The sequence below is a fragment of the Leuresthes tenuis genome, unplaced genomic scaffold (genome assembly GCF_036924035.1).
Source record: "Leuresthes tenuis unplaced genomic scaffold, fLeuTen1.0.hap1 SCAF_19, whole genome shotgun sequence".
Taxonomy (NCBI): Eukaryota; Metazoa; Chordata; class Actinopteri; order Atheriniformes; family Atherinopsidae; genus Leuresthes; species Leuresthes tenuis.
In genome coordinates this window covers 2,556,656-2,568,983 of record NW_027325373.1, presented here as the reverse complement: position 1 = coordinate 2,568,983, position 12,328 = coordinate 2,556,656, and the positions used below count along the sequence as shown (strand labels likewise).

The following is a 12,328-nucleotide window of genomic DNA, read 5'->3' as shown; positions in this document are numbered from 1 at the left end:
GGTGTTCCGGGCACGTCCCACTGGGAGGAGACCCCGGGGAAGACCCAGGACACGCTGGAGAGACTATGTCTCTCGGCTGGCCTGGGAACGCCTCGGGGTCCCCCCGGAAGAGCTGGAAGAAGTGGCCGGGGACAGAGACGTCTGGGTTTCTCTGCTCAAGCTGCTGCCCCCGCGACCCGACCCCCGGATAAGCGGCAGATGATGGATGGATGGATGGATGTTTAGAGTCCTTGTTCTGTTCCTCCAAAGTTTCCTGAGCCGAATGGGATTCTTCGGCCGTCTGATTTGTGCCACAGTCAGAGATTCAAAAGCTGATTTTAGAGTCCAAGTGTGTTGTCCTGCACTCTTCTGCTGATGTGAACAGCTGTTTTGGTGGGCAGGTGGAACTGGGAGGAGGCTGGCACGAGTCACTGAATTCAAGTTTCCCGATTGAACTTTTATTTAACCGGGAAATACCAAACTCTTGATGTTTAAAGTCTCTTTTCAAAGGGGTTCCCTGCCGAGTTGGGCAGCAAGTCAGGTCAGCAGAAAGAACTCAACTAACTCCACACAGCTACTATTTATCCTTGGGAATGGTCCAATCTATAAGGAGTTGAAGAGTATTGTCATCATCAACTTCGGTCAAATATAACCTCACTTTCAAGCTCTGTGTTCCTTTCCATCAGGGATGTCAAACTCCGGTCCTCGAGGGCCGCTGTCCTGCAGGTTTTAGATGCTTCCCTGCTCCAACACACCTGATTCAGATCAATGCATCATTAGCAGGTTTGTGCAGAACTTAATCTTTTGAAGGGATCCATTTCATCTGAATCAGGTGTGTTGAAGCAGGGAAACGTCTAAAAGCTGCAGGACAGCGGCCCTCCAGGACCGGAGTTTGACATCCCTGTTTTACAGGATTGTAATCATGTGATCATTAGATCTGTTTCCAAAAACTGATCAAATCCACTTTGATCTTTTGCGTCATTCCAAGCATGGATCCAACAGAAATAAAGAGCCACGGTTCGGGGTTTCGCTCCGATTGGCCAAACAAAGCCTGTGTTGTCATGCGACTCATGTGGGATGACGTTAAAATGAAGGTGAATACATTCACAGGTGTTCGCTGGCTGTGACCCGACCCTGTTGATCCTCATCAGCCTCGGCTCGTGACCTGACATCAGCTCATTTTTAGCCTGGTTTTTGAGCAGCAGCTTGAAGCCACACAGACAGAAACCAACGTCCTGTTTTAGACTGAACAATGGACAGAAAAGTCAAGCTCAAAAAACAGTATTTTGACTTAGTTCTACTCCTTAAAACTCCTTTTATTGGGTAATACTTAAGGAGCAATTTCAAAATATCAGTGTCAAAATATCAGAGAAGTTCTCCATTTGTACATTTTGGGAGTAAAACTTCACGTTAGAGCTAATAAAAATGCAAGGATGCAACATGGCACCTTTAGGTTAGCGGAGCAAAGCACTTAAACATCAATGACAAGTTTTACATTCATAAATAAATGCATCTCTGCCTCGTCACCACATTTCTGTCCCGGTTGCACATCGTATTTTCCTCTTAAGTCTATGACAGACTGATAGCTTTGAGTCTTCCTTCCACACAGTGAAAAGCCTCCAAACCAAAGATGTTCTCGCCGGCAGGCGTCTGTGACGCGTTTATTGACCAAAACATTAAAAAAGTTGACAAAAAAAAAGCTCAAACTGAAAAATTCCCACCATTTAACAGGAATTACTGACCGACATCCAACCAGCTGCTCATAATGAGGAGTCACTACACGTAGGTTTAGGGATGCATCGGGTATCTGTTACAATGGGCCGATCCATATCGCCGATTTTCATTCATTCAAGGGCCTTCTGCCCCCTCCAGTGCTTTTTTAACAAGCCAGAGAAGCTATTGCTTTGTTGAGATGCTTTTGTAATGAATGTTTAATTCCCATTTGAACTAAACTACATAATTGCTTTTTATTTTGAAAGTCTACCAACCGAGCTTCTTCTTTTCTCAATTTCAGCTCCTTTATTATTTAATATTTTGTTTACATTGGATTTTGAATCCCTAATTGCACTGAACCAGTTACACTTGTTATATTTTTATGGTTAAGATTGTTTGCACAATTATTAAATAAATAAGTAATTCGGTATATTTATATCTGTTTATTTGCTTTTAAAAAAAGAGGAAAGAAATGTTTAAGTCAAGTCTGATGTTGCCTTGCACTAAAGAATGATCCCAGTCTTTTCCACACAATGAAACGTACCGTTTGTTCCCATAATTCTCTGTTTTTCTGTGTCGTTTGGTATTGGCAAGAGTAAAAATAAAATTGGGATTGTATCGGGAGGCAAAATAATCTGGATCGGGACATCCCTGCTTAGGTTGCTGCTTCCCATCAGTTTAATGTTTAATGGTGGAAAAGCTCTATTAGCGCTTCTGAGAAGGTTCATTAGTCTGGTTCCAAGAACAAATACACCTTTAAAAAATTCAACAGTGGCAGCAGGACAGCAGGTAAGAGCAGGTAAGCAAAGCTGAGCAGAGCAAGACACAGACTCCTCTTCAGGAAACTCAAAAATACATACAAAAGAAGAGGTTTTAGTCCATGTGATGGTCCCAGAAACTGAAGGTGACTCTGCAGAAATTAGAAATGGGTTGGATTCAGCCCATTTGGTAGCTGTGGTCAAAGTCTATTTCTTTAACCACTTGTAACCAGGACAGTGAAGGACAAACAACAAGTAAATCTGAGACCAAACAAATGAGCATGGAACCAAAAACAAAGTTAGACTTTTAGGTTAAATTCTTTTTTTTCCCTTTTTAATACATTTGCTTTCGATGGTAAAACTGTCATCTTCCCATTTCAGCTGAAACTGTAAGGAGTCGTCCTCTGAATGAGCCGTCATCCGTTTCATTGAGCCAATCACACTTTTTTAACACCACGGCTATAAATGACTGGAATGCAAATTTGCTTCCGATAACGGACCTGAAATAGTGCCGATGTCCACTTTTCCAGATGTGTTAAAACTGCACTGAACTCCTCGCAAAAAGGAGCAACCAGCTCATCTTAATCAGGTAAGAATGAGGTAAAAATGTGGAAAAAATAAATGGGCAGCAGAACCTAAAGACTCAGAGGGAAAACCATCTTTACAAAAGAACAATCTCTTCCTCCAGCCTGAGAAAATGCCATCGGACTGTGAAAGAAAGTGTTCTCTCCTTTAATAAATAACCTGAGTGCTGTCAAATAGTCATTTTTGTTTAAGAAGGTGTTAAATGACCCAGAAAACCGCTTGAATTCCCAAAAAGCTAAAGAACTCGCTTCCTTTTATGAAAGTAAAAGATTCCATCCTGTTTCACTCAAAGGGACAGAAAGTTGGACTTCCTGGGATTTATTAAGTAAATAAGAGGACAGTGTGATTAATGTGAGCTGCATGTGATAAAATCTAAGAAAAGATGACATTTTTTCATTATTATCCTTTGTAATAGAGTTATTTATTGTATTATATTATTGTTACGTAACACAACCTTCATGAAACATCGTAAGAACTTAAGGCCATGACATCATCCTCCTGCTTAATGCAGGCAGATGGCCAAAAATAATAAAAATACATGCAAAGAATATGCAAAACGCAATGGTCTGGAGAGGTCGTGCATGCAGACGTGATGTCACTGCTGCGCTGTAAAAGAATGATTTTATCGCCTCGTAAGGATCGTTTTCCAATGTTTAAAAAGAAATGTTTCTGCATAAATCCAACAAGGAAGTGGAACTGCGCCACACTAAAGGACGAGAGTCCTTTGGGACCATCCAAACGTTCCCTAAGACACTTTGGATCTGTAGTGGTATGATTGCCACCTTCCATGTGGGAGACTAGAGTTCAAATCCCCTGTATGAAAGGTATTACCTCCAGTAGGGGTCCTTAGGCAAGACCCCCTTACCCTATCTGCCTACCTGTAAGTCGCTTTGGATAAAAGCGTCTGCTAAATGCATAAACATTTTATTCAAAGCGACTTACAAGTGAGGAACACATCTTAACCAAGGCCAGAGAGGAGGATGGAATCAGCAACCTTTCCTCCTAAATGAAATTAACCTCCTGAGCTGCAGCTGTCCTCACAGTAAAGAAGCTTCTTTCCAAGGTCTGGGATGGAACATTCATTTCAAAGTGCAGAAAGCAACCTCTTTGTTGCTGGAACTGAGCAGCTCACAATGGGCTTCGGGGGCCCCTGTGGCTCCCTGGGATGAGTCTTCCGAGTCTTTATCCTCTTCCTTGTGTTTCCTTTCTTGTATTTTCCCATCTCACAGATTTCTGAACGCCATTAAAAAGGCAACAACGGAAAGGAAACCGTTTAGCACCATGAATGGAGTCTGTGTGGCCACACAAGCCTGGACATGAAAACTTAGTGCGGGGGGGCGGGGGAGCACAAAGATGTTTGGAGTGCTGAGTGGAGGGAAGGAATGGAAACGATCTGTTTGCTCCATACTCCACGTATGACATCACACCTTTAAGCCTGTGCTAATCAGCTGCGAACTGGTCAAGATCTACTCATTACGAGACCTTTTTCTGCTAATAAGTTACACTTCAAAGTGTATTCTGGAGGCAGAACATTTGTCCTCCATCACACAAAGTGTCACACCTGCCCTCTGCCACATATTCTTTAAGAAACCGGTCATAACTTAAGGTATGCAAGCTGTCAAAGTAATTATTTCCCTGATTGTGAAAGAGAGAAACGGACTGCTCTTTATTGGAGGAAAGCTGGCTTCAAACAATCAGATAATCAGGATTATGAGGACTGCTTGGATTGAGGCGTAAAGCAGTTTAATTATCCTTTTGTTGTGGTCCACCTTTTTGTTTTTTAAGCAGCTGGTGAGGCTGTACAGCATGGAAAAAAGCTGAATTCATGTGGGAACAGAGAACTAAAAGGATTTATCTGATGCAGTTTCTCAGATATGAAACTCTTCAGGCATCTGTGAAATGTGAACATTGTTGAATCCAACGTTGTTTCCTGTTTTCCTTTGTGGTGACGTTCAAAGAGTTTCTTTTAGTTTCCCCCCCTGAGAGCTCCACACCCAGCGTAAAGCCCACCACAGGAAACCGGACCAATGGGAGGCTGACGAGCCTGTCTCAGAACGGGTTTTGGTGTCTGGTTTGGGGCATCCCTATGACAACAGGAAGGAAGGCGGGGGGGAGGGACGGCGCATACCGAAGTGACGACAGTGAAACCTGAGAGGAGGGAGGAGGTGCAGCTCCTGCCCAGGCAGCCCAGGTGAGCAGACTGCTTCAGATAAACGGGGCAAAAGTGCAGGTCGAGGCCGTGTTTCTGCTCCTGAGACCAAAAGTCTGTAGACGGTGGCTGACAAATACCTGTCCAACAAAAATATACAGACCCCCGGTTCGGTTTCTATTAGTTACGAACAACTCTGCAGGAAATGCGTCGTGAACCCTGAAGCAAATGTTTGTTCAGATAGTGTCAAATAAGACTTTAGGAGACTTTGAGAACTCAGATTCCTGTTTGGAGCTGCAGGCTACTTTAACCTCTCACCTCTGACTGAACCACCAGCAGCCATGTTGCATTGTGGGTAATACAGGCTGCTGCTTTAAACAAGGTGTTGGCATTTCAATTTAAAATTTAAAAAATACGTCAACACACACGCAAACAAAACTGTTTCTTTCAAGCAGGCCAAACCTTAAAGTTTTCATATATTAGCAGCTAAATATCAGAAATAAATAGCCATTTTGTGGTTTTAATTGGGTCCAGATCCAGAAGACGCACATCTAATTAAACACTAAACGTGTAACAGAGAGAAGAGGGAGACGGAAGCCTGGCAAACGTAAGAAAAACGGTTATTTTTACAGTGGGTTCCTGATGCGATGAAGGTCTGGCTGAGCACAAGCGGGGGGCGGGAAGGTGAAGTTTGTGTCCCCATGAGGCGTTTTTGCTGGTTAGGAATGGATGCAGGCGGTCAGAATAACACAGAACTGGGTTTCTGTTGGTAGCTGGTGGAAAACAGCAGAAAGCATGGCTGACTGTTCCCACTGGGACAAAACAAAACCCCGTTTCCACGGTTTCACTGTCCACAGCTGGTCTATTTTCAATCAGTTTTACAAGAAAATAAAAGCTTTCTGAAAAACAATCAGCCGACAGATTACTGAGTCACATCAGCTGGGTTTAGAAACGCCATCAGGTGGCTTTAAGGCTCAAAGCTTTAGTGCAATTTAAGGATAGGATGATGCAATGCCAGTTCATGCATCCAGTTTCTGGTATTTATCCAGGTATGAGTGGAGGGGGGTGGACTCTAAACAGAGATCCCAAACCTCACTCTTGCAAATCTATATATAATCCCTGCTGCAGGCCCTGTAATAATCTAATAAAAGGTACAAATACTTCCCACCTTGCTTCATTTAATGAAGGTTAATGAGAAAAGTCTTTCTTCAGCGTTTTACTCACAGCTGGAGTCCAGACAATGAACCTGTAACCAAACAAGCAGTCGGTCTACAGAGACTCGCACTAACAGAGCCTCTCACAGACAAAGTCAAGGTTGCTGAGGAGCAGAAACCCAGTAACTGACTGACTCGTTTACAGTGGAAACACCAAGGATCCTCCAACAACAAACACACGCCCTGACATCATCCCATCTGCAAACAAAATGCATTTGACTAACCATTTACATTCGTTTTTCTCTCTAAGTAGATTTGAGTGATGACTGAAACCACAGCAAGGCTGAAGAAAAGGAGTTTCATTTGGTGCCCCCCAGTTAAAAAGGTCCTCATGCAGAGACTGTACATCAATAAAGCCCAGGCCCCTATTAAAGTCTGAAGGATCTGAAACTAAAAGAAAGAAAACATGCCAAACCAGATGCTTTTTGAGCTCTCATTGGTCTTGGGTTCCAAAGCAAGTGTCTGCTTAGTTTACATGAGAGCAAGTTGAGGTCTTAACCAGGTGAAACTGAGCAGAAACGAAGGAACTAATGCAATAAAATTCAACAGAACAGAGAAAAACGCTCTTATACAGCTTCAGATCCAAAGCAGTGCTTTCAGGTCAGCAAATTTAAAACAACTGCTTCAACGTCTTCACCTCCAATAACTTTCAATCCATTTGCCTGTCAAGTCAAGATTCAAATTCCCCGTCACTGCTCCAGGGTCGGACATTTCCATAAGGACAAACATTTCCCTAATCACAAGCTGCTTGGTCCACAGAAGGAGCTTTTTTGCCTGTTTATGGAAAAACATCTGGGCTGGTTGGACTCCTGCAGCCAGCAGTTCACTGTGTTCACTCACAACACCGGGCACAGCAGAGGGTGCGTTTCAGAGGCCTAAAAGACCCCAGAATCTCTTTTTTTATCTATAAAAAACACTCAAAAGATCTCTTTTTTTATCTATAAAAACACTCAAAAGATCTCTTTTTTTTATCTATAAAAAACACTCAAAAGATCTTTTTTAACTATAAAAAACCCTCAAAAGATCTTTTTTTATCTATAAAAACACTCAAAAGATCTCTTTTTTTTAACTATAAAAAACACTCAAAAGATCTTTTTTTATCTATAAAAAACACTCAAAAGATGTCTTTTTTAATCTATAAAAAACACTCAAAAGATCTTTTTTTTTAACTATAAAAAACACTCAAGAGATCTTTTTTTATCTATAAAAAACACTCAAAAGATCTCTTTTTTTATCTATAAAAAACACTCAAAAGATCTCTTTTTTATCTATAAAAAACACTCAAAAGATGTCTTTTTTATCTATAAAAAACACTCAAAAGATGTCTTTTTTAATCTATAAAAAACACTCAAAAGATGTCTTTTTTAATCTATAAAAAAACACTCAAAAGATGTCTTTTTTTATCTATAAAAAACACTCAAAAGATCTCTTTTTTAATCTATAAAAACACTCAAAATATCTCTTTTTTTATCTATAAAAAACACTCAAAAGATCTCTTTTTTTATCTATAAAAAACACTCAAAAGATCTCTTTTTTATCTATAAAAAACACAATAAAGTGGACAAAGGAGCAGCAAGAGCAAGCCTGAAGTTTGCTTTTGAACAGAGAAAAAAAAACAGAATGACAGCGATAATTGCATCAGTTACAATGAAAAAGAATAGAGAACAGCAGCAGAAAAAAAGGATACAAACACATTAAAAGATGAATAAATCAAGTCTAGTTTTTTTTTTAATAAAAAATATTTCTGAAAAGTTAAAGACATGCGAGAAGGAATCGAATTCTTTATCATTTATTAGCATGAAAACAGAGAAATGTCCTTCAGAAGCCCAGACGAACAAACGGGTTTCAAACATTTCCACCTCATAAAATTCAGACTGTTACTGAATTTTAAGAGTTGAAGCAAAGCAGCTACTAAATGGGACCATGAGGACACAGCACTGACCTTTTTGTGCAGATTTACACGCAGGGAATCTTTTTTTTTAGGTAATTACTTTTACCAAATGCAAGTGTTCGGGATATTTAAAAGTCAGGAGGAGGACGGCTTTATTTGGACTAAAATCAGCATGAAGAGTGGAACTTTGCATTCTGCAAGCAGCCGCCATATTGTAAGATACGAGTTCAAAGCCTCAAAAAACAAACATCCGATGGAACAGACAGCGGGGGAAGGAGAAACGACACGGGTGGAGCGGGTTTGCAGCTGAAAACTGTGCTAGCTTGAGGAAATTCAGGAAATAAACAGTGTTGATCCGTATGATCGTAACAGAGCGGTTGAGTGACCTATAACCTGTCTAAATGGGGTCATTTCCTTGTATGTGAGGTGTGAGTTTACACATTACCCCAGTTAGAATATTCTACATCCACATATTCTGCGTATTTCCTGTTAGCTCGTATTTCCTGTTAGCTCGTTAGTTAACATGAGGACTCTGAATCACATGTAGTCATTAAACTTCCTCGTTTAAAAAGTCCCTTTTTTGGTTGTTTCTTTCAGTGCCTTTAAGCAGATACTCTGTCTCTGTGCTCCGGTCTGCTGTCGGTGCTAGTGTTTCCTTGTAAATATGAACTGGTATTATCCATGTTCCCTTTATATCTGCAGGTGTAGCCTCATTGGGAGGTTGAGCTCTGACCAGCAGGTGCAGCTCAATATTCTGTCCCATCGAAAGACCCAGTTGTGGACACACCCTTATAACTTGTTTATGTTTGTTTGTTTATGCATTTAGCAGACTTACAGGTAGGCAGTTAGGGTAAGGGGGTCTTGCCTAAGGACCCCTACTGGAGGTAATACCTTTGATGCAGGGGATTTGAACCCAGGTCTCCCACATGAAAGGTGGCAATCATACCACTAAACTATCCAGTCCACTAACATCTGGTCATCGTACTGTTGATGTTCACGCCATTAGCATCTATTAGCATCTCTTCGTTAGCTCAACAATAAGTCAGTTGCTTCACCATCGAGTCGGAGGACAGAAGAAAACGATCTGAGATGTCGGGATACGATTGCCACGTCGGTATCAGTAAAAGATATGCCGTTAGCATTACTGCTGTGATACAGTCCCACAATGCACTGGGATTTTTACTGAGCTCTAATGAAAAACATCAATAAAAAGTTGCATGAAAAGAATTTGACTTTTAAGAAGAGAACGCGACTGAAATCTTAAAGTCAAACCTCCTTCTCGGATGCCCAAAAACTTGAAATATGATGATGTTGGTGTCCAATGGCCACTTATTTAGCCTCTCACCCCATTTTCCCTTAGTCACGACGATAAGACATTTCATTGTGCCGGAAAGCTGGAAAACAAGTCTCACAGATTCAGTCCAACTACAAGAAATCTATCAATTGGGTGGGTTCCAACTGGCTTTGGGAGTCGGTTCTACCAAACATTATGTTGTGTTTAAATACGCAGAACTACCCTTTCAGAGCTCTTCTACTCAAAAACAACTTTCCTGCCATAAATCCCATCATCTTGATCATATCTGGACTATTTTATCTTCATTTAGGCGTCACCAAACTGGAGGATTATTGTAGACTGAGCTGAATGACTTTAACTACCTTCTACTGGGAAGGACAAAAACTTAATTTAATAAAATGGGTTTAAGGTGGTTTCCATTCTGGGTGAAACGGCTACAAAACAACCCCATCTCTGACAGGACAGGAGTCTGTAGGACTTTACTGTATTTTAAGGGATTTTAGATGGTCCTTAAATTCCAATGGAGCTTAGGCCTCGTGAAGAACCAACGAGTTCAGAACACAATCATAGCCTAGACACCAATTTGTTCATGAAAGTGCCTGAAAACAGTTTTGAATCTAACAGAGACTTTAAAGCCAGGCGTCACCGGGCCTGAGATCGCATGGAATTAAATAGATTTACAGAGAAAAGGTCAATTCAGCCCCAGCCGCCAGGTGTAACACCGACTCTGCCCATGTTTTTGGAACACTTCAAAATAAAAAGGAACTAATTCAAACTTTCGGCCAAACAGACAAACGCTTTCCGGACTTACTGCGTCTCCTCTGTAGAATTAGGAAAAGGTGAATCGTGTTCTCAGTCGGTGTCCGGGGCGCCGTGTCACCGCACCATGTTTTCCTCTTCTTCCTGCTCGTTTGGGCTCCGGCACTGTGGTTCCCCGCCCTTCTTTCCCCTCACCTGCCTCACCTGCTGTGCCCCGCACAAACCTGCCGGACCGGTCCGACGCCTCCAGCGCTCAAAACAACAAGCAGCCCACTGAGCGCGGCGCTTACAGGGCGGCTATACCTGCGGAAGTGGGCGCGGACGCCTTCGGGTCACGTGACGAGCAGGTAAAGGTGTGCAATTGAATTCTTAATTGAACCAGGTGGTGGCTTGTAGGTCGGGCGCTGCTGCTACTGTCAAACATGGCATCTGTCCGGAATCTTTTACTGACTGTTTCATGCCGAGACTTATGGGAACAGAAGAAAAACATAGTAAATTCCAATAGATTCCTGTTATCAGGAGTCTTTCTGCACCTGAAATGGTTTTAATGTGTTTTGAACGTGTGCAGTTTATACTTGAAAGGCAGCAGAGATGTAGGATTTATTTTAATGTTGTAAAAGAACACGTGAAACAGCATTTAAGGTAAGCGCTGAAGTTCTTTTTTTTTTATCTTAAAGGTGTCTTATTTCAAAACAAAACCCTTGAAAATATGCTTTGGGTAAAAAGAGTCAAATTAAAATAAATAAATATAAATATAAGAAAAATGCAGCAGGTTTGCAAGAGACATGAAGAAAAAGATTTTTTCTCGTTTTCTTTTAAAGAAAGATGATCATCCAAGCACCGTCGCCCCACAGCAGCGGGTTCCTGGTTCTAATCCCGGCTGGTTCTGTCTGTGTGGATCTGCATGTTCTCCCGTGTATGCGTGGGTTCTCTCCGGGTTCTCCAGCTTTGTCCCACCGCCCAAAAACATGCATGTGAGGTTAAACAGATGATTTTAAATTGTCCCTCGGAGTGAGTGTGAGCGTGCATGGTTATTTATCTCTGTCACCCTGTCCAGGGTGCACCCGCCTCTCGCCCAATGACAGCAGAGATAGGCTCCAGCCCCCCGCGACCCTGACTTGGAATAAGTGGGAATAGAAAATGGATGGATGGATGATCATGCTACAGTTTACATGCTGCAGTTCTGAGGAGAACTTAGGCTTGATCCATTTGTTGCACAGCAGTGTCCTGCTCGACAGAAACTACTCATCATGATGCTTCTGGTGGTTTCCTAACAGCTCTGTTGCCCCGTGGTTTCATCAAAGCTGGCATGTTTATTCCCAGCTTGGTTATCCAGGGAAGCTAAAGGTCATATCGCCTGATTTTGTTTTGTCACTTTTTAAAAGCACAATTTGTTTGAAAAATTATGGAAACATACAGAGAAACTGCACCAAGAAATGTACACCTGCAGCATTCTCTTTTATTCCAAAATGTTTCTAAACATTCAGAGTGTGAAAAGACAAGTCTTTGATTTGATAAGAACTGATGGGCGACCAGCAGTGAGTCAAATTATTTTAATAACTGAATTAAATTTAATCTACAGGTGATTTAATCCAAACAAAATGACTTTTTCCATTGTATGGTGTATATTGGAACAGATGAGCCATCGTGCAGGGAGATACTTCAACATAAAGGATGTGATTCAGGAAATAAAATATCTAAATTATGCAAAATTATTAAGACGTTTTTGTTCAGCAGGACCGAAAATACTTGAAAGTATCTTTTGATACTTTTGTAAATATATTTTTTAATTTTTAATTGTGTCTCTCATGAGGTGATTTGTATAATTTCTGTCAAAGACCAACTACAACTTAGATTTCCTGGCTTGCGTCATGCTGCCTGTGAGAGATTTCATATGTACATATGTTCTGAAGTTCTTCAAAAATGAATTAAAACAAACAAAAATTAAAAATAAGTTTAATTTTATTCTAACCAATTTTCCACACG

The 12,328-nt window shown here is 41.2% G+C and overlaps 1 protein-coding gene across 1 annotated transcript in view; it reads right to left on the bottom strand.

Annotated features, from left to right (window-relative positions):
• The window catches only part of atp8b1 (ATPase phospholipid transporting 8B1), a 33,508-nt gene extending 22,942 nt beyond the window's left edge, over positions 1–10,566 (bottom strand). The window contains exon 1 of the mRNA XM_072371492.1: positions 10,395–10,566. The gene's annotated coding sequence lies outside the window, so the exon portion shown is untranslated. The remainder of the gene's footprint in view (positions 1–10,394) is intronic.
• Between the last annotated feature and the right edge of the window lie 1,762 nt (positions 10,567–12,328).